A 24,969-nucleotide genomic window follows, 5' to 3' on the forward strand; every position below is an offset into this window, starting at 1 on the left:
ATCAGTGTTAACTGACACACGAGCAGGTCCTCCATGCATGTCCTGGCTCAGAACATTGAGGAAGGGGAAGAAACACATTTGTGGCAAACACCTACTGTGTACAAGGCCTCTTGCACATGTCATCTCATTTGGTCCTCACAGCAATTGTGGAGCCAGGTGAGGAAACTGAGGCCAGAGAGGTTAAAGATCTTTCAGGTGCCATGTAGCATCATAAATGTCAAAAAAGAAGGTAGCATTTGAATAGGGTCGTGAAAGATGAAGAGGTTTTCTACAGAAGCTGGCAGTCTCCCTGGCTGAGAGGACCCTGCCTTCTGAGCTGGTCATCACATGGACAGAGGCATAAGGTGGGCCACAGCAGGGAAAGTAAAGACAATGCAGATGTCACTCTAGACCAGGAGCTGGCCAGGAGCACGTATCCAATGGGGGACCTACACGTACTAGATATTCTTGGGGTCTAAGAAACTCAACCAAGGTCACAAACTTGCTGAAGGTAATGAGTGCCAGAGAAAGAAGCAGAAATCTATCTCTTTTGACTTATTTCCCTAAATCAAGACATGAACCCGCACCACTACAAAAATAAGGAATCCATCAGGTAGAAAGGGCAATAAAGAACAAGGGATATTACATTCAGAGAAAAGGAGACCAAGGCTTGAGAGGATAAGAATTATCTCTATACCAGGTGATTCGAGGGCCTCTCCTTTGCTCTCCAGTGGATTTGCAGTGGTGAGATGGTTGAGATGGTCCAGGTCTTCTTGCTCTCATTTCCACTGCGTCAGCCTGGCCTTCAGTCTTCACACGCCTGGCCTCTCTGTCTCTGCTCAGCCTAATCTCTGCTCCCCATGATGCCTTTGCTTCAAAATAGGGTTCTCACTGCCCCCATCTCCAAATTCTTCCTCCAGTTCCTCTCCTCGGATGACTAACCCGTCTTCCTCTTTCTTAATGTACAAATGCAGCCAACACCAACGCCGCCACAAGGCTGTCTCAGGAGCTAAGGAGATGAGTCATTCTCATGGTCTGTAGATGTTTGGAGTTTACTGAGATCCTGCCACAGACCAGGCACAGGGTTAGGCCAGGGGGTCCCTGCAGAGAACCACACCGAGTCCCGGCCCTTGGGGAACTGGCAGTCTGTAGGGTGCAGACCAGCACAGAGTTCACGCTGATGTTCCCCGACACAGTCGGGGATCAACGGGGACTTCCTGGAGAAAGTGACAGCGGAACTGGGGACTGAAGGATAAACAGAGCTTGGCAAAGGACAAGCACATTCAAAGCAAGAGAAGCAGCATTTGCCAAGACTTGTAGTCTATGAAAACAAGATGTTTGGAGAAAGCATTTTTGTAGTTCAGCCTGGACGAAGGAGGGAGTCCCTGGGGGCAGGGGTTAGAGGTGAGGCCAAATGGAAGAGCAGGGGCAACAACCACAGGCTTCAAGGTGGGGGTCTTGGACCTCTTCCTGAACTGTGGACCCCTTGGGCAGTCTGGTGAGGCCTTTGGACCTCTTCCCAGAATAATGTCTTTAAGTGCATAAAATGGGATTGTATAAGAAATAAATTACATTGAAGTGCAGTTATAAAAATATTTTTAAAAAAACTAATTTGTGATATAGTAATATATGAGCTTTTTATTAATGCAGTAAATAATAAGTTCTAGTGGCAGGTCTAATTACATAATTTTGAAGTAGTGCTGAAAGAAAACAATATTTCAAGATTAAGTATAATAACTCTAATATGATATAAAAATATCTGTGGTTTTCACTGGTGACAAAGTCACAGGTACTGACAAAACTGCTGTGGATCAGAGGCGATGGCTGGTGCCTACATTCATAATTAAATGAAATTGCTGACTTCAGTTAGAGGTTGGTGAAATTAAAGACCTCTTTTTCCTCATCCATTTTCATGATCCCCCTGCTTAAAAACTTGTTAACGAGTATTTCCTTGATCCTAAGAGACTTGGTCTTACAAAGTCCTTGTCGTGATTATGTGGCAAGTTAAGCTCCCTTCCTATAGCCTGCCACTTCCATGCGCCATCACTCCTTTCCAGCTATATCAGCCTCCTGCTATTCCCTGAACACGGCAGGTATGCAGCTGCTTCAGGGCCTTTGCACATGCTCGTCCTTGCTTGGGTGGCTATTCCCAGAAATATACATCCACGGATTCCTCCCTTTAGGACTCTACTCAAATGTCACCTTACCAGAGAGGTCTTCCTTGGCTACCCTATGAAAATAGCAGCATCCACTCTACCCCACTACTCCTACCCCCATTTCCTGCTATAACTTTCTCAGGTACAATTACCCTATCTGACATTTGTATGACTTTGTCTCTTAGTCTTTTGCACCCCTCTAGACTGGAAGCTCCCTAACTGCAGAGGCTTTGACTATTTTGTTCACTGCTGTCTCCCCAGCACTTGGAGCCATTCACCCTGAAGACTGTAAGTTCCCACACCCTTCTACTTATCCAAATCCCTCAATGCTCACTGTGGCCCACCAGGTCCATGAAACCCTTCCCACTTCTCAGCCTCCTCTGGATGTCCACATTCAGGAAGAGGAGGCTTTTGCATGTAGAGACCATGCTTTGCACTTCTGCATCTCCCCACTGTGCCTGGGTTTGGAGAAGTCCTTTGTTAAATTACAAGGTCAAAAGCACATAGCTGCAAGCTTTTAGATGAACAAAGCAGGATGGAAGAGACTACAGATCCCCCATCTGAATGGTCGCTCCCAAAAATATGCCACCAGGTCATACTCCCCAGAACCTGTGGGTATGGGAAAAATGCCTTTGCAGATGTAATCAAGTTAAGGTTCCTGAGATAAAGAGGTCATCCTGCATGAGCAGCTTGGGCCCCACCTCCATCACAAGGGTCCTTAGAAAAGACAGAATCATAGGGGAATGACAGACTCACTGCACAGGTTATGTGAAGATGGAGACAGTGGCTGGGTAGATGTGGCCACAAGTCAGGAATGCAGGACGGTCACCAGAAAGAGAAGAGGCAAGGAACAGATTCTCTCCCACAAATGCTAGAGGAAGCCCAGTTCTGCTGTATTTTGGACTATCAGACAAATAAGAATATGGAGAGAATAAATTTCTATTGTTTTAGGCCACCCAGCTAGTTTATGGTCATTTGCTATAGCAACCACAGGAAACTAACGCACCCTGTAGGCCTGCTGTGGGGAGACACAGATCTAAAACAAGGTCTTCCTTTTTCAAAAGAATGTTTTTAAAGAAATTGAAAATTCAACTATTACGTGAAAGCTCTCATTTCTAAGTATAGCAATCTGGTTTCCTGGTTGCAAGCACAGAAACCATTTTGGCCAACGTGAACAGAGAAGACTTTATTGGAAGGAGCTTGATGAGCTCAGAGTTGAGAAGGCTAAGAAACAAAATGTGGGACATAGGCCAGCTCCAAAGAGATGGGGCCAGTCACTTCCAGACTGTTGGGACATCTGCTTGGGACACGGATGCCACTGGCCACTCCCAGCCACGTCACTGGCTGCCACTGGACCCCAAAACTGAAGTCACAGAAAACAGGTATGAACAGACTTCAGACCCAGGCAGTCAGGTCCTGTAACCTGCACTGTTCACCTGAGTGTCCAGGGACACTCCATAGTAAAACAAAATGCTTGTGTGCTGGGCATTCCGATGGGGTTCGGAGACTTTGAGCTTTGTTGTCTGGAACCCTTGGTAAGAAATGCATTTTAGATCACACACTGACTAGCCTAGAACACACCACATGTTAAAGCCGAAGCAGAACCTCCTTACTGTGTGTGGTCACTGCTGACAATTTCCCTTCTTTGTATTTCTCTTTCCTTCTTTTCTTTAGGATCTTTTCTGTCTCTTCTATCCAGTCCATCCCTTCCTTCCTATCCAACTTACTCCATTCCATTTTTATTCACTTAAAGCAATGTTTATTTATGAAAGTAAGAGGAAATATGCTCCATGCAGTGAAATACTCAGAAAATGTACCATTTAAGAACTTAGATTTTTCCCAAAATCAAGATTTAAGAATGGGCAACTTGGGATCCCTTCTAAGAGGATTTCAAGACCTACCAAGGGTTCATAAGGCACAGTCTTAAAAACATGGCACTAAAGCAACTAATTCTACTGAAAAAAACAATAGCAAGCAATCAACCAAGAGCATTTGAGACAAACAAAAATGTTTTTGAGCTGGACACAGTCCCTGGGCTGCCAGTCTACAGCCTCTTCCTTAAAATCTTGATGCAGTGATTAATGGATGGATTGATCCAACTGTAGGGAGAGAATGCAGGATAGTATCACCTCGAAGCAGCTCATAGAGGGCCTGGCACACAAGAGTGCTCAATAAAGATTTAAATGCAACTGAAAATACTTGGGGTGTGGCCAAACATGAAAAGGGATCCACCTCCACAGGTGGCAGGGGGAAGGAGCACCTCAAGTTCTGCCCCCACCTGCCTCTCTTCCCTGCCTCCATTTATCACCATTCTTATAAACACTGGCCAGGGAAAGCTTTGTTTTCACATCAACCTGCATGGCCCTCCCCACCCCCTCGCCTTCTCTCATCTCTCATTTGGCAGCGCTATTTGTTAAACTGCAAAAACACACAAAATACAGCTCCACGGTTATGAGGGGGAGATGGAAGACAGCGAGAGGAAAGGAGATGCTTTTTCAACTTTGCCTCTAATGTCTCCGTTAATTGAACTCATCAGCTAAAATCATTTGTGGAAATTTGAAAAAAAAAAATAAAGGAAAGTGAGAGAGAAAGAGAAAGGAACTGATCATATGCAGGAGAAATAACTCAGATGTGAAAATCCTTCAGACCGGGAGATTGCACTATTTATTCACCCAAGTGTCCTGCTGTGTCTCTGAAATGCAGTGATTTAATGAGGTGCTGCAAAGGTATTTGTTATTAAGAAATTCTGTCTCTGCATATTCTTCTCCATGTGATTAGGCCGGAGCTGGGCGGAAGCCCCTAACCCGCATGCTATTAAAGATTTAGGAGGCTGTTGCTCTCCCCATTGCGCCCCTCATACAAGCGCCTTTTGAAATGGTTCCAAAATTAAATATTGTACAAGCCGATCAGCCTTGTTTAACGCAGATGCTGAGTGAGATTTAAAAAGAAATTAGAAAAGCATTTGTGTTAACAGATGTTCTTCCTTTTCTCTCTTGGAGTTGAGATGATTGGGGCTGAGTCCCTCTCGAGCCACGCAAGAGCCAAGAGGGAAAAACCCCAAATTGTCTGGGGAGAAGAGGCTTAGCAGGGCTGGAGGGGACACCTGGGTCCTAGTTCCTCTGTTGGTCAGCCTGGGGGCCCTGCAATAAGGAGCAAAGCAAGCAGCCGCCTGGCAGGTTCTCCCCCAGAAGCTTCTGGATCCTGCCAGAAGCAGGATCCTGTAAAGCCACCTACCTTAGTTTACTTGGTGCTAATATATCTTGGTTCTCTTCAAAGACACCACCAGTACAGCTTTGGTGCCTTCTGGGATTTGGCAAACGTGCAGGTAGAGTGTCAGGACAGACAGTGGGAGATGTGATGGCTGAGCGGGGTAAGGCCTGCACACCTGCCTTCAGCAGGTGCTCCTGGAAATCTGCAGCCATGCAAACACCACCACTTGAGCTGCGGGGAAATCGGTGAAGGATCAAAAGTCTCTGTTTCCAAACTCATCCAGCCATGACCCCAGTGATAGACCAAGTCCTCCAGAGGTCTCTAATCTAGGCCTTTCATCCAGCCCCATACCCTACTTCCTTACAGTTACAGCATCTCCTTTCTTTACCTCCGGCCACCACAGTCTATCTGCAAGAAGAACCGAGAACTCCTGGTAAGTACTGGCTGAAGTCTTAAATCTCTCTCAGTAAGAATTTTTGCTCTGTCCTTAGTTAAAACCAGTGGAGGTGACTCCTTGAGTAAGCACCACCACCCAAATGATTGGGAAGTCCAGGCTTCTCACAGCACCTCACACCTGCTCTGTGGGTGATCCCACCACCTCCCTCGAAGCACCAGGAGGTGGGGTGGTGGCAGGACCAGTAAGTGACAGAGCTGAAACTAGAGCCAGAGCTCCCGAAACTCAGTTAGCCGTCCCATTTGATAAGCTTCAGATATTGAGAAACAGATTGCCGATGCTCTTTGCAGATTTGGATTTGTTTGTTGTTGTTGGGAAAACACAAGGCACAGAGAGACGGCAACTTGCTCACGATCCCACAAGAGCATCGGGGACAGAATCGGGCAAGAACCCACCTCCCCCGGGTCTGACTGAGTGTGTCTCCCGTCGGTCAGCTCATCCCACATCTACACATGTTAGGTGCCCGCTGCCGGCTGGGCTCTGTGCAACCACTGAGGGTAGCAAACTGGACCCACGAGGAAGCCCCATATGTTGGGAGAAACAGACATTGAACCAGTTACTGCAGATACACCCACAAAGGGGCTTCCAAGAAGGGGCCTGGGAGCTCATGGGAGTTGCAGGAAGAGATGAGAAATAAGTCTGGACTCTACTGCCCGCAAGGTAAGAGGGAGAACAAACGATGCTTCACCACAGCCAAGATCCAACTGTCCAAATGGTGGACAGGTGCGGGGATCACTTTTACCCTGGGGTGTCCTTTGCCACGTTCTACTCTCTCCTGCGACGTGGTCCTCCTCAGTCCCTCCTGCCAACCCTTGTCCCAACCACTGGGCAGCCGTTGTTCCCATCCCACCCCCAAACGTGAGTGGCAGAGCAATACCCCCACCCCACCACTTCCTCTCTAAGTTCCAGCTTCTCTAAGTTCCCATCTGCCCCAGAAGCAAGAAGAAAACAAGCAAAAATGAGAACCAAGCAACTTCTGAATTAACACTCGACACAGGCAGACTTTCCCCAGCACACAAATGAGTTCAGGCATCCGGTGTCAGAGTCTTTTTCTCCTCGTTTGCTGGTTAAAGGCTCTGACACAGACAGAGCCAGTGGCAGAGGGAGGCAGCGTGCTGACATGAGAGGCTCTGGCCTGGGCTGGGGGGCTCAGGGCTCCTGAACACCTTGATGCCAAAGCAGGCTGAGGGGGCCAACATTGCCCCCCACTGTCCTGGGTCTCTGTATCCTTGCGTTTGGCATGGAGGGCTAGTGTGTGTCCACCTTCCTATCTGCCCCCTCCTCCTGGAGGTCCCACTGGGACTTCTGATGGCCTCACCCCGCCCTCACCTCCACCTGCCTCCGGCCTTAGCTCTACACTGTTCGTGGTGCATCACCTGGGAGATTAAAAAGATGCCCGAGTGCCACCACTAGAGATTGGGGTGCCCCTGGTCTAGCAGGGTTGCAAGCACCCCCAGATTTACTCCAGGTGATTTAATGGTCGAACAGGTGCAAGAACACTGCCCACAAGTGAGCTGAACTAGAGCAGAGGAGGCAGAGGAGACCCTTCTAGAACTTCCTCTCCTTGGGTGCTACCTTGGAACCCTCCAAATCCCTCAACAGTCCCCAGCGAGGACCTTGCATGACGACCTTCAGGCTCTACCTGTGTGTTTCTTCTCATCTGCATCAGCTTTTCCCTCAGTCCTGCTCTTCTTTGAAGACCCCCAGACAGGAAGCCCTTCATAATGGACCCCCCTCCCAGCCAAATCACTGTCTTTCCATAACAGCCCCTCCCGTGTCTGCGCGGCCCTCAGCGCCTGTCTTGCCTTACACCTGGCTGCCAGTGCCTCTGCATTCCTCTCCAGTCTGCAAATTCTTTAAGGGAGGAACTTTGTCTTATTCATCTTTTTATGCTCCTCGGTCCAAAGCCTTGCATAATGCTTTGAACATAATAAGGGTTGAGGCTCTGTAGTTGGGGAAACAATAGTAACACACACAAAAGGCCAAGAGAACAATCATACATTTCAGAGCGGCAACAGGTACGGGCAAGACAGCCTTTGTCTAGGAGTTAGACAGGTGGGAACCTAGTCTGGGTTCTGTGAATCTGGAGCAAACTTTTAACACCTCCGGGCCTTGGGTCCTCCCTCTGTAAAAGCCGCTGGTTGGACTCAACTACCTCTAGGCTGTTTCTTACTCCATTGCCTCCGTGTTTCCTGCTTCCCAAACCTGGGACGTGACTGGAGAGGTCCCAGGGCCCGTGCAAGTGCAGCTCCCCTTCCCTTCTAAAAACACGTGTGCAGGCCTTACCCCGCTCAGCCATCACATCTCCCACTGTCTGTCCTGACACTCTACCTGCACGTTTGCCAAATCCCAGAAAGCACCAAAGCTGTACCGGTGGTGTCTTTGAAGAAAACCAGGATATATTAGCACCAAGTAAACTAAGGTAGGTGGCTTTACATGAAAAAGTCCCCTGATTCACACTCTTCTGCCTTTATCTGCAGGGAGAGAAGGAAAAAGAAAAAAGGAAAGAAACCTTGGTTTTCTGCCAGTCAAGATCTCCTGGGTCGGCCTCCCTTCTGGCCGGGAGTCCCTAGCTCTGCACCCCAGAGGCTCTGTGCTGGCAGCAGGCGAGAGACCCAGGATCTACAGACAAGGCTGCTAGTTGCTCCCTTCCCACTCCCCACCATTTCCTTAGGAAAAGAACCACAATCCTGACTTTTCACTAGGCACCCAGCTAAGAGACAACATTTTCCAGGTTCCCACTTAATTAGTGTGGCCATAGACTAAAGTCTGGCCAGTAAGACAGAAAGTCTTCCAGAAAGTCTCCTATTGGATGTAATGACTGGTGCTTCAGGAGCCACCCTGGACCCTGAGGTGAGCTTGGGAAGGAAGCCACAGGCAGCACAGTGACTAGAGAAAGCCTCGGTCGCCAACATTGTAAAGTTGCCATACCTAACACGTATTTTACACCCTAGTTTCTGCTTGATTTTACATCAGATTTGCTTGTGTCTGCTTTATTTTACATCAGGGAATGAGGTCACCATTTTTGGGGGTGTCTGTTACAATCAAATCTATCCTAAGTCCTACGTAGATGAAATGGACAGGACACAGGACTGGGAGTCACCAGAGAGTCAGCTGGGACCTGGGTCCAGCCCCTGAATTCTGTGGGCCTAAGTTTCATGATCTGTGAGATGAGTCCAGGAGGGATTTACATAGCCCCAAAGTCTTCCATTTCTAAACCAGAGAATTCTGTTAAAACCTCCAGACGTGACTTAGGACCGACTGGTTGGAGGACCCAACTGGAGACCCCCCCAGTACCAGTGAGGGCATCTTAATCAGCAGGGATGCCACAAATGCTGGCAGAGTGAGACACCACTCCTTCAGAATCCAATAAACCTAACTTCAAATCCCAGTGCCATGATTTACTAACTTGGAGACCTTTCATAGGTCACCAATACGCATCCTTAAATTGAAGCAAGTGAAACACCAAATGCACAAAGAGGTTGGGTGGATTCGTGGGAATATAAACATCCAGTTCCCCCGGGGCACCCAAGCGGCACAGTTAAGCAATATAGATGGCACCAAAGCAAACTGGATGCCTAGAGAAAAGGCCAAATACCCTGGGCTAATGTCCTCTAGGGTCTGCAGGATGGGGGCCCATACCCATGAGTCCACTCTAAGCCATGCGAGTGGAGACAGACAGTCAGGTTTCATTTCTCTCCCTAATGGAAAAGAAGGAGGGGGGTGGATCATAAGAAGAAAAAGAAAGATAAAATCGAGGAGCTGAGATTTGGGTTTGTGAGCACTCCAGCAAGAAAACAAATGTCTTTATTGGCTCTGGACAGTCTGCCAATCAGCCACGAAATTACCAGCTTCTCTCTCCTCCCAGAAGGGCCTCCGTGGCTGCACACAAAAGCTGCCGAAGGAACTTCGGGACCTGGAGAATAAAAGCCCCTCTCTGCCGCGCACCGGCTGATTTGCAATGCATTGCTTCAGCATAATTTCCCTACTCTGCAGCCACACAAAGGCGGTCTGTCCCTATCTGCGAGTTTAATAATTTCTATTTCCTACACCTTGCATTCAGAATGCATCCTCCCAACACGGGCTCAGGCTGGGCGCTGGCCTCAGGCCTCGGGCATGTCAGCCGCCCTCTCCAGGGTCCCGGGCTGGCAAACCATTTATTAGACAATTTAGCATCTTCTGAGGATGCAGCAACAGAAGGCAGGCTGCCTGACCTCCTTGCAATGTGCCTCTTGTATTCACTTTGCCCTTCACGGCCCTTTACCCAATTCCATTAATTTATTTATTCCACACCACACCTACTAATGGTTGACGTTGTCCCTCGCACGTTAAGACTGGTTTCATATCGCCAATGGCACAGCGCTGAGGAGGGGATTCAGTATGAGAAGTGCACTTGACCGTGACTCTGTGGGGTTGGCCCCATGTCCATTTAGGGTCACCCTCGATCTCTCTAGCACTTGACGGTATCTGCATATAATAAGTGATCAATTATATTTGAGTATGGCGTGAAAAAAATAAATGAATACCAAGCCGCATACATGTGTTGAGAAGGGAAATTGGTTTGTTAGGTTTTACTTGGTTTGGCATGGGTGGGGCAGGAGAGGGGGGCGAGTGGTAGTGGCACATGGCACAGGAGACCTAAAAGCCCCGGTACCTGGGAAGCTGGTCTGAGAGGAGTATAGAATGACATTTCAGAGAAAGAAGCAGGAGATGAAAGAAGCAAGCAGAGCATTGAGGGTCGGGGTCTCTGGAGCCCCTTAAACTTAGGTTCAGGGGTAGGAGAGCAAGTTCAAGAATCAGTTGGCCCCATGATCCAAGGCCTCATTCATAAACCAGGCCAGGAGGGGGGTTGAATTCAGACACATCTAAACTTGGGCCTGGTCCCTTTGCTGATCAGCCATGTGGCCTTAGTCAAGATGTCTTGGTTGCTTCTTCTACGTAATCTGGTCCACCACAAGTGCCAACCTACCAGAGTCATCATGAGGGTGACCAGGGATGGCAAAACCCAAGTCCAAAGTACAGTGGAGAATCTGTTAGGTCCTGAGTGGAAGCTAAATCTGGGGGGTTTTGATTCACTTCACCCTGAGGCTGGCCAGAAATCTGTGCCTATCACAGACCAACCACTGCCAGGAAGTGCTATGCCAACTCACCCCCAAAGAGCTGATCCAGCCAGTGAGGGGTGTCAGCACAAAGATCTGTGGGCACACCATGCGAGGCTGACATCTGTCGGCAAAGTGTTGGGTGGGGGATCCCCAAAGGGCTGCCAGGGTGGCATGGAACCCAGGTACCTTCCTCACCAGCAGCACACACTTCCTTTCTCCCTTACACACATATTTTCCTTCCTTCCTTCACACGGGGAGGGGAAAACCCCTCGTCTGCTCTTCCTTTTCCCCGCCACCAACCATTTCATAGATTGCTTCTCTCCCATCCAGTCCGCAGTCCTCACACTGTGTTGTACCCCCGGTCACCTGCCCCAGGGCTGAGCCCAGAGTAAAGTGTGGAGGGGTAACTCTGGGATGGCCACTGACCCCACCCTTATTCTACAGATGAGAAGACCAGAAAGGTTGTGTGACCTACACAAAGGCATACACTGGCTCAGCAGCAGAGGCACTGGGTCCTCCAGCTGAGCTGGTTGACTATTTCTGCCTATAAGTTTGTGCAAGTAACAAAATGCCAAAGCCGAAAGGGCTTAAGCAATGAGAACATTTATTATCTGCTATAACAAGAAGTACTTTTATTAATTTGATCAACACCAAGAGCCAGTTCTTTCCTTCTCTCTGCTCCAGGATGCCACGAAAGGTCCTTAGGTTTCTCCCCTCATGGTCACAAACTGGCTATAGCAGCTCAAGGCATCAGGTTTTCACTCAATGATACCCCTCAAAAAAAAAAAAGGTGTGAAAACAAAGAATCCCTGCAGGCTCTATTATGTCTCGTTGGTTAGAACTGTAGGTAGAGCAGATTGTAACTGTCCTGCCCCTGTGTATTTCATCCTCTAGACCTGAGAGAAGCCAGCTTTCCCCAAGGCATCTGGGTGCAGGAGAGCTGGACACAGAAAGGTTCTGCCAGCACAGAAGAAGGTAGAGAGTTCCAGGGGGTGCAGACAACCCATAGCTGGACAGACTGCCTAGATGTGACACCAACCCTCAGCTTCCGGAAGATAATGAGACAGCTTTCACTGGAATGCAAGAGTTCGTCAGCAGTTGTTACTGCCTGTCTCTGCTTCGCTCCTTCTTTGCCAAGAAGTCAGGCACAGAGCTTAACAGGCAGGATGGAATCCTGACTAGCTGTGTTACACTGAAACTAGCAGCTTATCCTGCAGAGCCTCAATTCACTCAACCACTTGAGAACAGGAGCCGCAGCCTGTTGGACTCTGTATCCCAACACTTAGCACCATGCCCCCCTCCCCACACTAGGTGCTCCAAAAATGCAGATGAGTGCATGAATACAGTCTACAGGACTTGGGTAATCACCCCTATCTTACAGAGCTGTAATAAGAAGCCATTTGTGTTAATGTAGGAACAAAAGTATTTGTGAAAAGTGCAGAGATGTATTAATATGTTCATTATTGCCCTCTCTTTTCTTTCCCCTCTGCCTCAAAAAAATTTAACTCCATAAAACAAATTCCCCACATGAAATCTTGAGGGCGAGTGAAAGAGAGAATACTAGAAAAGCCCAAATTCAAGGTCTGCCTTAGTCTTCCAGGGCTGCCAGAGTGAAATACACAGACTGGGGGGCATAAGCAATAGAAGTTTTATTTCTCATAGTTCTGAGGCTGGAAGTCCAAGATCAAGAGCCACCAAGATAAGTTTCTTGTAAACTGTCACCTTCTTTCTGCACACTCACTGGGCATTTCCTTGGTATGTGAGCATACAGAGAGAGAGCTCAGCATCTCCTTCTTTTATAAGGACTGTAGACTTACTGAATTAGGATCCCACCTTATGAACTCATCTAACATTAATTATTCCCCTAAAGGCTCTACCTCCAAATACAGTCACGAGGGTGGAGGGGGGAAGGGCATGCACACAGGGGTACTTAGAGCTTCATGTGCATGAACATGTGAATGTGGGGAAAAGGGAACACAAGTTGGCCTGTAACAAGGTCTGAGAGGGCTTCCACAGTTGTTCCTTTTGGTTTTGGTATCTTAGACATTACCTGCCCTCCGTAATCTATGTCACAGAAGAATGTCAGAGTAACAGTGGCAGCTGTCCCTGGAACATTCTCTGAGCTCATCAGCTGACTCAGGCACTCTTGTATCACACCTGCGTTCACCCCTCCCCTGTTCTATGCATCCATTTGTTACTGATTTTTTTCTCTGCTCCAACCATGTGCACAAAATTCTAGTCACCCACTCAGACTTCAACTTCTGGTTGGCTATCCCTGGCCTCCGGCTGAAGATGAAAGATGTGCATACCCATTAAGATTTGGCACCATTCATCAGGATTGATTAGATTGTGCTGCAGTTATTCACAATTCCAAATTCATGATACTTAAGACAACAAATGATTTTTCTCATGAATCTATTTGCCCAGTGCTACTGAACATAGGGCTCTGCTCCACATAGTCATTCAGGGACCCAGGCTCATGTGGGTTCCACCAGATCATGACATTACCACCTCAGAACTTTCTATAGGGAGAAAAAGAATAATGGAGAAATGCACAACCACTTTTAAAAGCTCATACATCATTTATGGTTTCATTCCATTGACCAGAGCTAGCCACATAATACTGATTAACTTTCAGGAGAACAGGAAAGAGAAGAGATTTGGAGATATTGTGAACACTAGTAATGTCTATCAAATTCACACCTTCAGGTAAGAGATACTGCTTCTAATGACCATGACCCCCAGGCAAGAGAGCTGTCACAATCTTCTCTCCTTCCCCTCTAAGGAACAGAATATCTACTTACACATTCTTAACATACACGTCCAACAACAGGCAAAGAGCCTCCAGTTATTTCTGAGGATATAATTTCAGCACTCTCCTCATTGAAACCCTATTGACAATAGCCTAGCTATAGAAACAACCCAATGGCAGATGAGTGAATAAAGAAGAACATACACCCACACCGGAATAATAGTCAGCTATTAAAAAGATGAATTCTCGCCATTTGCAACAACAGGTGGAATTGGAGAGGATTATGCTAAGACAAGTAAGTCAGGAGAAAGACAAATAAAAGGTGATTTCACTCACCGGTATAATATAAAGAAACAGACAAATCCAAAAATCTGATTGTGGACCTGAGGCTGTGTGGGGTGGGGGGAGCAGAGCTTGGGATTTAGTACATTCCCAGTGAACAAAGGGTGGAGGGGACACAATGGACTACAGTGGAGGATAATGGGTGCTTTGGGGTGGCTGTGGTGTGACAACAGACATCTGAATTGGTGAGAACCTGTGTCCCTCAGCCATACAGTGTTGTGAACCAAGATTATCTCAATTAAAGAATTTTTTTAAATTATATTATAAAGCAGTTAAAGCTTTAAAAATGCATTCATACATAAATCCTAAAAAAAAAATCAACATTCTTCTACTAAGGCTCCCCAATATAAAGTAGTGATTCTGTTCTCATCTACCCAGAAACTAAAAGTGTTTGTGCCCGCCTAGACAGACTTCCCTGTCCTCGTCTGCAGCAAGATGTTCAGAACCAAAAGGACAAATCATCAGCCTTCCCCAGCTCCCAACCCCCTTGATGGCCTAAGCTGGAGCACATATTTGCACCCACTGGCTCCCAACCCCCCAGCCCCAGCCCCACTTGGCTAAGGGTCCCAAAGATAAATAATTCAAGCAAAGACATGCCGCCGTGCTGGGGATTTAGTGCACGCATCGCTCATGCTTCTCTTGCAGCCACAAGAAAAATTACAAATTGATCCACAGGACCCAACTCCCTGCTCATACTTCTCCGAGGCTGCTTCTTCTGCTTCTCTCTCTAAGTAATGGCTAAGCTGGTGACAGCAGGATTTAGGTCTGGGGGTAGGGGTGGAAGTGATAAGCTGAGAGTATGAGAAGAGTGCGCTGTGGGGGGAGGAGAGGCTGAGCACGGGATCTTAACCACAAGGCAAACTGCCAGGTGTCTCAGCCAACAGTTCCCATAGGAAAAGAAGGCAAACACCTTGGGGTCAAGGACAGGGGCTTCTATGCCCTTTAGGGTAAGGACTGAAAATACCGACAGTAGCTACCAGTTTTGAGCCTTTATTATTAAGGGCTGTTCTGAGTGGTTTCTATGCAACAATTCCTTTGAAATTATTATAATTAGACTTGGCTTGGAGTGACAGTAAACCCATAAGGTAAGTGTTTATTTTAGCAGGGTAGGGCTGGTGTATGCAACACTTTGGAAGCCAGGTTCCTTCCCTGTTGTTGCTCTGCCTGCACGGCCTCTACTTGGGCTGTCCCTCTACGCTCCAGATCTCCAGATGAGGGTTCCAGCTCCAGCCACTCTGCTTGAATTCATTAGCCTGAAGGGAAGGTAACAGCAGCTCCCTTTCTTGAAGGGCACTTCCTGAATTTGCATATGTTGCTTCTACTTGTGCCCCACTGGCCTGAATTTAGTTACACAAGGGAGGCTGGGAAATGTAGTCCTGACCCCAGGTGGCTCCGTGCGCAACCAACATCTGGGATTTCCACCTTACAGAAGATGGGACAAGTGACTGAGGGAGAATGTACAGTGTTAATCAGCCTCACCATTCATCTCTCAACAACTTTCTGAGGTAGGACGGCTACTAAATGCCTTTGAAAGATAAGATAGCTGGCATACCAAAATTTTGCTGAGATTTCCCAATCAAAATCATTCTCATCCTCCTAGTGACATACTGAACATTCATGACATCCCACCACGTATTCATATGAAGTATTTTATCTCTTAGGCTACACGAGAGATTATGGGCTCCTTAAAGGCAAGACTGTACATTTAATTCATCTCTCTCCCAGTGGCTAATACTGTGTCTGGTATAAAGAAGATGGTCAGCAAGTAAACATTTGTCACACTAGATAAAATATAATCCTTTCCTTTACTCTGTCATCATCACACTTAGAAAAAAACATTAATCAGCTGTTATACGCACTTAGTACTCCTAAGTAGTTCTCGGTGGAGATAAACAGGTATGTCATCCATTGCCCAGAAACAGGTAGTCAGAATTTGGGAGACTCTGAATTGGGAAGAATAACATTCACTTCTTTCCCCATCTTTTTTCCTGGAGAAGGGAGATCCTGCCATCCTGTTCGGGGGCCCTCTGTGGGTTCTCTAGCCTGGTTAGAAACTCCTGCCTCCCCAGGGGAGAGAGGGAGCTGCACCCAAGAACAGGAAATCGCCACTCAGCATCCTTGGCAGACCTGCCACCCTGGGGGCTGACGAGGCTGAGCAGTTCAGGCAGAGTTCATCTCAAGTGACTCCCTCATCACCCCACGCTCAGCCCATTCTTTGCGGCATTTGCAATTTCTCTGCTCCGGGGGTCAAGTCTCCAGTGTGCCCTCCCTGAGTAATTGTGAAATTATTATGGTTGGTGATTTTAATTTAAATTGGATGGAGAAATGTCATACTGCGGTCGACTCATTTGCTATGGATTTTCACTTAACCAAATTGATTAGTCAACCAACTAGACTTAACTTGAGAGTTGTAATCATTCATTATTAGATCTCATTTTTCCCAACGCACCCAGATGATGTCAAGAAATTAAAACTGCAGCAAAAACTTCAGCAATGGCTTCTAGTCAAGGCACTGGGGTCGGCGGGAAAGGCTCAGAAATGGAATAGGCTTTGGAAATCGGTGGGGAGCCACCAGGACCAAGCTCCCCAGTAAAGCCCCAGAAGAACAGCTATAAGAAATGAGTTGGGGGGCCTCCCCTGGTGGTGCAGCTGTTGAGCACTGGGCTGGGAAGCTGCCTGCAGCCTCTGCAGCGCCGATTCAAACCCCAGGCGCCAGCGAGGGTCCCACATGGCGCGCAGACCTCTCCTGCCTTGCCCGCTGCTCCCCTCAGCAGTGTATTTCGTCAGTCTGTCTGTTCTGTTCCCCGCTCTGGCTCTGGTGAATTCTCTCTCGTGATTTTGACTGTACCCCGGTTCTTGTATAAATAAATAAATCTTAAAAAAAAAAGAAATGAGTTGGGGTTCATGGAAGGAAAGAAACCAGGTTGTCAGAAACTGGACTTGACCTCCTCCTTTTCTATGTGTCAAATTTCTACTCAGCTTTCCCAAGAGCCATCTCAAATGCTGCCTCTTCTTTGAAGTCCTCCCTCACTTCCAGGCAAACCAACTTCCCATTTACCCCACTCCTGTAGCACACGATTGCAGGAATGAGGCCATTTTCAGGTAACTGTTGTCTAAATTATCTTTTCTTTTCTAAACCATGAACAACCTGGGACCAGGATCGAGTTTTATTCCCTGTTTCCTGATTCCTCTCCCTGTGCTTATCACAGTTTCTCTATAGACTGAGTGAAAAAACTACCTAAAAGGCAATGCATGCATTTAGGCACTGAGATGGCTCCTATGGGCAAAGCACAATTCATCACTATGGAACTCTTGCTATTGTATAAGGGTAGGGGAGATGGCAGGCTACAGGTATGAATCAAACCTAGAGGCAAGAGTGTGCATTATGCTGAGTATGACTCACCTGTGTGCTCTGCCAGGAAAGCTAATGTGATCATAGATGGCTTCAATAACACTAACGGACAGATCCAGAAAAACAGGACAGTTACTCTGCTTCTGCTCTGGCTGAACTAGTCCTGGAACATCACCTACAAGGGCACTGAAGACTGAAACCTTGAAAAAGAGGTGCCGTATGCTCCGAGCTGGCCGCGTGGGTCTGCATCCTGGGCAGTTGCTCAGAAGGGTTGTTTGTTTGGTTTAATGTTGTCTGCTGTTACCATCTTAATAGCCTAAATAATTTTTGAGCAAAGTATGCCCCATTTTCATTTTGCACCAGAGCCCAATTTCTAGTGGGTTTGTCTATCATGTTCTCACTCTTCTGCTTCTCAGAATTCACATTCCAAGCTCTTCTGTCCTTCCTACTCCCCATCCCAAACCTGCCTCCAACTGAGGATACTTCCTTGCCTATGGCTTTGATTGGAAGTAGAGGGTATTTTGATATCTTAGGGGCAGTACCTACCCCAGATGTTATCACATCTGGATCCTCAGAAAGAGCAAAGCCAAAATGGCCTTTTGTCTATTATTGTATATTTTGAAGCTTAAACAAAGTTTATTTACTTGACCCCCCCCCCAAAATGGATGTAGCTGCTCTGCATATGGCAGAGGGACCTAAAACCAGTCCTACGAGAAATGATGGAAAAACCCAGGAGCTTTGCCTGGAAAAGAGAAACCCTATCTTCAAAGTCACGTGGGGAAGGATGAGACTGTGTCTCTGCTATCCCAGAGGACAGAACCAGAACCTCTGGGTTGAGGCTCACTTAGGGTTAGTGCAGCAGGCAAGGGCTGGGAAGCACTTTACAATTGACTGGAACTATTTGAAAAAGGCACCTGGGAGGTGACATGCTGCCCTTGGGGAGGGAGAACATGAAGCTCCAGATGGGGGTTGGACTAAAGGATCCCTAAAACCTCTTCCCGTGCACTGATCCTATGCTTCCAAGGCTAAAGGACCCCTTTTCTAAAATAAATTAGGGGTAGGTGGAGTGGAGTAAAGGGGTAAAGAATCTACAATCTGGGCTGAGTGGACATGACCTTATTACCCTTGGTTTATAGCAGCAAAAGTCGGAGGTGGAAGGAAGCTCTTCACTTTGGGCCCCCCTCTCTTCTACTGCCCATGGAGGAGGTTTAATGTTCACAACCATTGTTACCTGGGCAACTGGTCAGCACTTTCTACACCACTCCCTGGCAACAGACCCACCCCAGAAGGTTTTAATCACCCACCTAAGGCGGAACAGGATGTGGAGGGGGTGCTGAGGAAGAGCTGGAGTGGCAACAGAGGAGTTAACTCTGTGATCAACTCTCAAAGTTGTCCTAAGTGGCACTGATCCAGAAAGATCCAGGGAGTCTCGGCACAAGAAAAATAAGTTCTGAGCCAATCACTTCCTTCCTGGCTCCTGGAATCATCTTCCCAGCCATGCTGTCTGCACACCCCATGGGAGCTATTCATTAATGAGGGTGAGAAATGCCTAAATTATGCCTCTGGTTCATGTCCAACTCATTCAGAAGGTAAGAAAGTGAGATAACTCACTCCCGCATCATTGCAATGATTACGATCCAGTCATTTCCCCTTCTGCACAGAGCAGCCATTGGCCAAGAGACCAAAACTGCACACACACATCCTCACTTCTGCATCCCACATCTGGCCTCTGCCCACCCCCCCCACCCCACCCCCTTCCATTGCTATTTTTCTTTATCAATGGAATCTTTGTTTCCCTTGGCTCCTCCAGGGCCACCTGACCTCACCTGTCTCTGGTTGTGAGATCACAGAACCCTTTGGGTGACCCTTCTCTGGCGTGGAGCAGGAGAAAGGGGCTGGGGGACTAGGGGGGCAGGGGGGTTGGGAGGTTGCCAGGGCAACAGTCACTCCTCCTTCTCCCACCTTCCTGCGACACCTTCACCTTCAGATGGGCCTGAAAACTGCCTCGCTTTGAGGAGAGCAGAAGGCACAGAGGAAGGGACACTGAACAAAGACTTTATTCAAACTCCTGTTTGGTAACATCCCCCAAAAGCTTTTAACAGAGACCATCATTTCCCTCCAAGAATCAATGCATTTTAATTCATACGAAGATATTTGTCTGCTGCTCCGTTCCTTCGAGGCGCAGAGACACTTTTAACAAAACAAGTCAGCCTCGCGTGGAGACAAACGCGCCAGCTTCTCCCTGAAATTACTGGAAGTTCATTTTCAAAAGCCGTCCTGTTTTCTGGGAATCAATGCATATCAACTAAAATCAATAGCTTCTCCGTGCGGATGGGCTGAGACACCAAACTGATCTAGCGTTCCAGTGCATTTGTATCCAAATCTAGACGTTCTCAACAAGTCAATGAATTTAAGCGTCTGCCAGTGTCTTTTCACTTAAAACTAATCTGTTTGCTGATCGGACTGCACATTTGCAGAGTGTGTAGTAATATACTCTGTGTGTTTACCAGATCCAATGTACATTAACTCAAATAAAAATATTCTACTTAACTTAAAATTGAGTTTGTCCCAACTTGAGCAAGGCTCGTGGGAATTACCTCCAGCCAATCAGCACACCGGCCAGCTCTCCCAGAGAACAAGGCCTGATGGCTTCCATATGTCCAGCGGGTGTGGCCTCTCTGGGACTGACTAATATGTTCTGGAACAAAGTACTCCCGGCTTGTGGACCACAAACAGGGGACACCACGGATTTGTTTGGTCTACTCCTCTGCCTCCCCTGTTTGCTTTCCCATAAACCATCCTACAGAAGGGTTCTAGTAGGAGAAGGGTTCCTTAGGAGACTCCCTCCTGGTCACTTCTTCCTTTGCTTCCCTGGGTCACAGACAGGGCACCTCTTCTACGTCAGGCTCCTCAAGACTTGAAGTGAAAAACACTGCCTGCTCGGTAGCAGCAAATGGCTAGCAGAGCAGGGGCCCTAGTCTAAGTTCAGATGGTGAGTCAGCAAAGGCTGCTTGAGCACCTTGCGGTCCAGATTCTATACTAAGCACATGGAGACAGCCACGGACCAGGTGATCAGACAAAGCCCATTGCCCGCAGCCCCAAGAGAACATCAAGTTGATCACTGCAAGAGACCAATTATTCGTTATATTCTGTGCAAAAGGCTGTAAGGGAGAAACACAGGTGCCGGGGGAGCAGAGAGCAACAACAAAACTGGTGATGGGGGGCAGGCAGTGAACAGGGACTGTGCCTGCTACTCACGACCCACACCAGCCCTGTCACCTCCACCTACAGTAATCTCTTTCACCCTCACAAGTCTGTGAGGTGCTGGGAGGATCCCATTTTGCAGGTGAGGACTCCAAGGCTCACAGGTCACCTCCCAGCTCTGTGAGAGAGCTCGGACGAGACTCGTGTATCCCAGGGGAGCAGATTAGCAAGTGGTAGAGCCATCACTCGAACCCAGAACTGGACCCATGCCTTCCCCACCCTTGTGGGCAAAATGAATTAGCAACACCAGCCATTATGTGTTTCCCGGAGCCAGCAAGTTGAGCCAGGGAGCCACTGGGTGTCTGGATTTAGAGGTGGGTGAGAGACTGGAGGCCTCAGGTCTGGATCAGGAAAGGCTTCCCAGAGAAGACAGCTCTGGAACCGAGTAGAGAAATACTAAGAAGCGAAAGGTCCCAGCCAAGAGGCACAGCCAGAGCAAATACAGAGGTGGGGATAAGTACCATTTGGGGTGAGGGTGGGGGGCAATGCAGGGACCAGGCCAGGCTCAAGCAGTGACTCTGTGTAGAGGAGTCCTACGACACAGACCTGGACAGGGAGCCTGACACCAGCTTCTAGAAGACCTTGAAAGCCGCACTACTGGTGTGTTCCCTAGGAGACCTGGGAACCTCACTGGATCCCAGGTTCCAAAGCTGCTACTGGTCTAGAAGCAGCAGCAGAGCAAGAACTGGCAGCACCAGGCCAGCCCCAGCCAGACCCAGCTGGTCCCAGAGGGTCCCTCTTCCTCCTCTAGCCCTGATTCTAGTAGCTCAGAATACTGCTGAGGAAGGCGGGTCCCCAGCCAGAGAAGCCTCAAGGCATCACCATGGAGACGCTACAGGCCGCCAGTCACACAAAAGGAGCTGTGAGCTCCCCAGCTCACCTGGGACTCAGAGCTAACAAGGAGGTGGCAAAAGTGTTTCATTTTCTCTCTTCTTCTTGCTCTCTCTCAAAGAGAAGAGACAATTTACACAGGTAAACAAACCCCACCCTGCCCCAGAAGAAAGCTGACAAAGCCCCCACCCCCCACCCTCCCCCACCCTCCCTGGCTGGTCTCCTTTTGAGAGAAGGAAGGAGACACCTGTGTCTGGGGGGCTACAGTGGGAAGTTCCCAGGAGTGACAAGAGGATGGGGGTGCCCAGAGGAATCCTGGGCTCTTTCACCTTTTCCCTACCCCCATGGGGGGAGGGGCAAGCTCAGGGCCACCTACATGAACTGAACCTGAATGTAAGTTAATTATATTTGGATTCACTGACCTTGACGTTCGGAGACACAAACCACCTTTATAACCCACCGCAAGGCCTGGATCCTTTACATTGAGTGACTGACACAAACTGGGCACCCGGGAGCTCCCCATATCTTGCTCACTCAAGAGTTGCTGCATGCATTAGCATCACAATGCAGCAGGCCCCACTCAACAGCCCAGGGATTCCTGATTGTGCACCAAAGGGCAGGAAGATCTTCTCTAGGGTGGAGGCGAGGAGAGGGGAGCAGAATGGAAGTGCCGGATGCCCCAACACAGACAGGGCTGGGGCCGGATGTGGAAAACATGACTGTTGCTTCTGAGTTGGGAACAGAGGAGACAGGAGCTCCAGCAGGCAAGCAATCTTCACACTTGCATTGTCTGCTCTCCTCTGCAAAGGGGTGAGAAGAGGAGAGGGTGGGGGCCGGCGCCAAGAGAGGGAGCAGGCGGGAGAGGTGAGAAATCCAGCATCTTCAGGCCTGCCCACACTGCTGGCTCCTCCGCGCTGTGCAGTGCCTCATCTCACAGTCATTAGAGAGCCCACAGGCAGGGTGGAAGCCGGACACCCGAAGAGTGGGAAAATGAAGAGAAGAGATGTGCACAGACATTCGTGCGCCTGACTGTCTTGGGAGAGACGGGCCCCAGCCAGGAGCTGCCTCAGGCTCGGATTCCGGGCTCCTAGACGCGGCCACGGAACCAGCACTGCTGTCTTTCCAAAATTCTGAGCTGAACTCAATGCCATCTTTTGGAACAAAGGGACTCAACTTCCCCTCTGGTCTGGCCTGGCTCCTTTCAACTACTGAGCAAAAAAAAAAAAAGCAGTAAAATGGGCCTCCCCAGTGGCGCAGCGGTTGAGCGCTGCGTTGCGAAGCTGCCCGCAGCCTCTGCAGCGCCGGTTCGATCCCCGGCTGCTCCCCGGCCACCGGAGGAGGGTCCCACATGGTGCGCAGACCCCTCCTGCCGCCCGCTGCTCCCCTCAGCAGTGTACTTCGGTCCTTCTGCCTGCTCTGCTCCCCTCTCTGGCTCTGGTGAATTCTCTCCTTCTGCCTGCTCTGCTCCCCTCTCTGGCTCTGGTGAATTCTCTCGCCCTCCCGCGCTTCTGACTGTACCCAGTGCTTGTATAAATAAATAAATAAATAAATAATCTTTTTAAAAAAAAAAAGAAAGCAGTAAACTGGGAGGCTGGTATGGCCCTAGGGACAGCCATGAGAAGCAGGATTGGCTACTGAGTGAGAATCAGACCGCACAGTTCTCTGTTGGGGCTGAAACACTCCTGTCTCGCTAATGGCAGAAGCCAAGGCTCTTCCGGGTCCTCCAAAATCTGTGCACACACCCTTCCAGCCACCACCTTTCTGAACTCACTGGGCACAATGCTCCTTATCTGTTCTGATCTAACTGCAGCCTCTCTTTCTTGCTCCCGAAATACATCAGATGCCCTTGGGCCTCAGGGCCTTTGCACTTGCATTCCTCTGCACAGAACACCTTCCTGAGATGTTTTCATACCTCACTCCCTCAGCCTGTATTTCATCAATACTTTTTTTTTTTAAGATTTATTTATGTATTTATATAAGCACTGGGTACAGTCAGAAGGGCGGGAGGGTGAGAGGATTCACCAGAGCCAGAGCAGGGAACAGAACAGGCAGACTGACGAAGTACACTGCTGAGGGGAGCAGCAGGTGGCAGGAGAGGTCTGCATGCCATGTGGGATCCTTGCCGGGGGCCGGGGATGGAACCGGCGCTGCAGAGGCTGTGGGCAGCTTCACAGCCCAGTGCTCAACCGCTGCGCCACCAGGGAGGCCCATCAATACTTTTCTCAGTGAGCCCTCCTGGTTACCCTGTCTGAAACTGCAGCCTCCCCAGCACTCCCTGCCTCTCTCCCCTGTCTTCCTTTGTCTTGGCTTTCAGAATCACCACCTCAGTTTAGGTGTCCGTGTAGTTTAGTTTGCACCCCACACTGGAGTGCACACTGCGGGAAGGCTGGAAGTGTTTTGTTTTTTATGCTTTTTAATTTTGCATATTTTTTACATCATTTTTCATTTCTGTACAATGTATGCATTTTCATCTTGGTTATAGTCCCCGTAATATCCCCACCACCCTTATTTTGATGCACTCCCTTCTCCCCCACCCTGTAGTGTCCCTCTGGTTTATAGTTGCTTGTTGGAATATTACTCAGCAATCAAAAAAGATAAACTCATGCCATTTGCAGCAATGTGGATGGAGCTGGAAGGGATCATGCTCAGTGAAGTAAGCAGAAAGAAAAAGAAAAATACCGGATGGTCTCACTCATGGCAGGAATTTAGAAAACCTAAATAAGGGACAAGGAAAAAGACTAATTATAATAAAGGAAGGCTGGATTTTTTGATGGTTTTGTTCCCTCAGCACCTAGAAGCATCCCAGCAGATGGTTCTCAATAAATATTCATTAAAATAAAGAACTACTCCTAAACCTACCCCCCTCCCATTTCCCTGAGTGTCAATAGCAATACCCCCTCTAAATACCTCTGAAGACACCTTCCTGGAAAATCACCTGTCCTTTAGGCCCGGACTGAGAATAGAAGGAGAAAGATGGCCGAAGTTAACAAAGGGGAGTCTTCTCCTACCACGGCCAGAGAGGGCAGGTTGTGAGTGAAGGGAGATACTTCTAGATGGGAATAGCACTGAATTCCCTGATGGTTTGTACCATCACCATTGCAAAGAGCAAGTGGGCTTGATCACTCATCTCTCCATAGTGAGGATGCACACACACCCCCTAATAATCAGAGAGTAAGGAAGAAAGCCCCAGCATCAGCCAATTGGCTTCCAGCCCCTGAGACCCCCTCCAGCCCTACAGTCTTCAGCACCCGCAGTCACCTCACTCAGCTCCTGAGGACTGGTTTCCTTAGATGTCACCTGGACCAGAAGGACTTGTTCATCCCCCCACTCATCAAGAGTTGGGTGAGGGTCTCGGGTGATATTGGGTGTGATCACCCTTGTAAACACCATTCTACAAAACAGCATTTATAATGCCTACCCAATTCTGGTTCATCCTGCCTACAGTTGGCGAGGGTGGGGCTGGGGTTCTGGAGAAGCCAGAGGAAAAGGAAGAGGGTTGATCATCAAGATAGCAGGCCATTAGGTCA

General features: G+C 48.5%; 1 protein-coding gene across 1 annotated transcript in view; it reads right to left on the reverse strand.

Moving 5' to 3' along the window:
• Positions 1–24,969, reverse strand: part of BUD13 (BUD13 homolog) — a 564,524-nt gene that overhangs the window by 132,974 nt on the left and 406,581 nt on the right. The gene's annotated exons all lie outside the window — the stretch shown is intronic.

Source organism: Talpa occidentalis, unplaced genomic scaffold (genome assembly GCF_014898055.3).
Source record: "Talpa occidentalis isolate TD23 unplaced genomic scaffold, MPIMG_talOcc4v2.1 talOcc4.12, whole genome shotgun sequence".
Taxonomy (NCBI): Eukaryota; Metazoa; Chordata; class Mammalia; order Eulipotyphla; family Talpidae; genus Talpa; species Talpa occidentalis.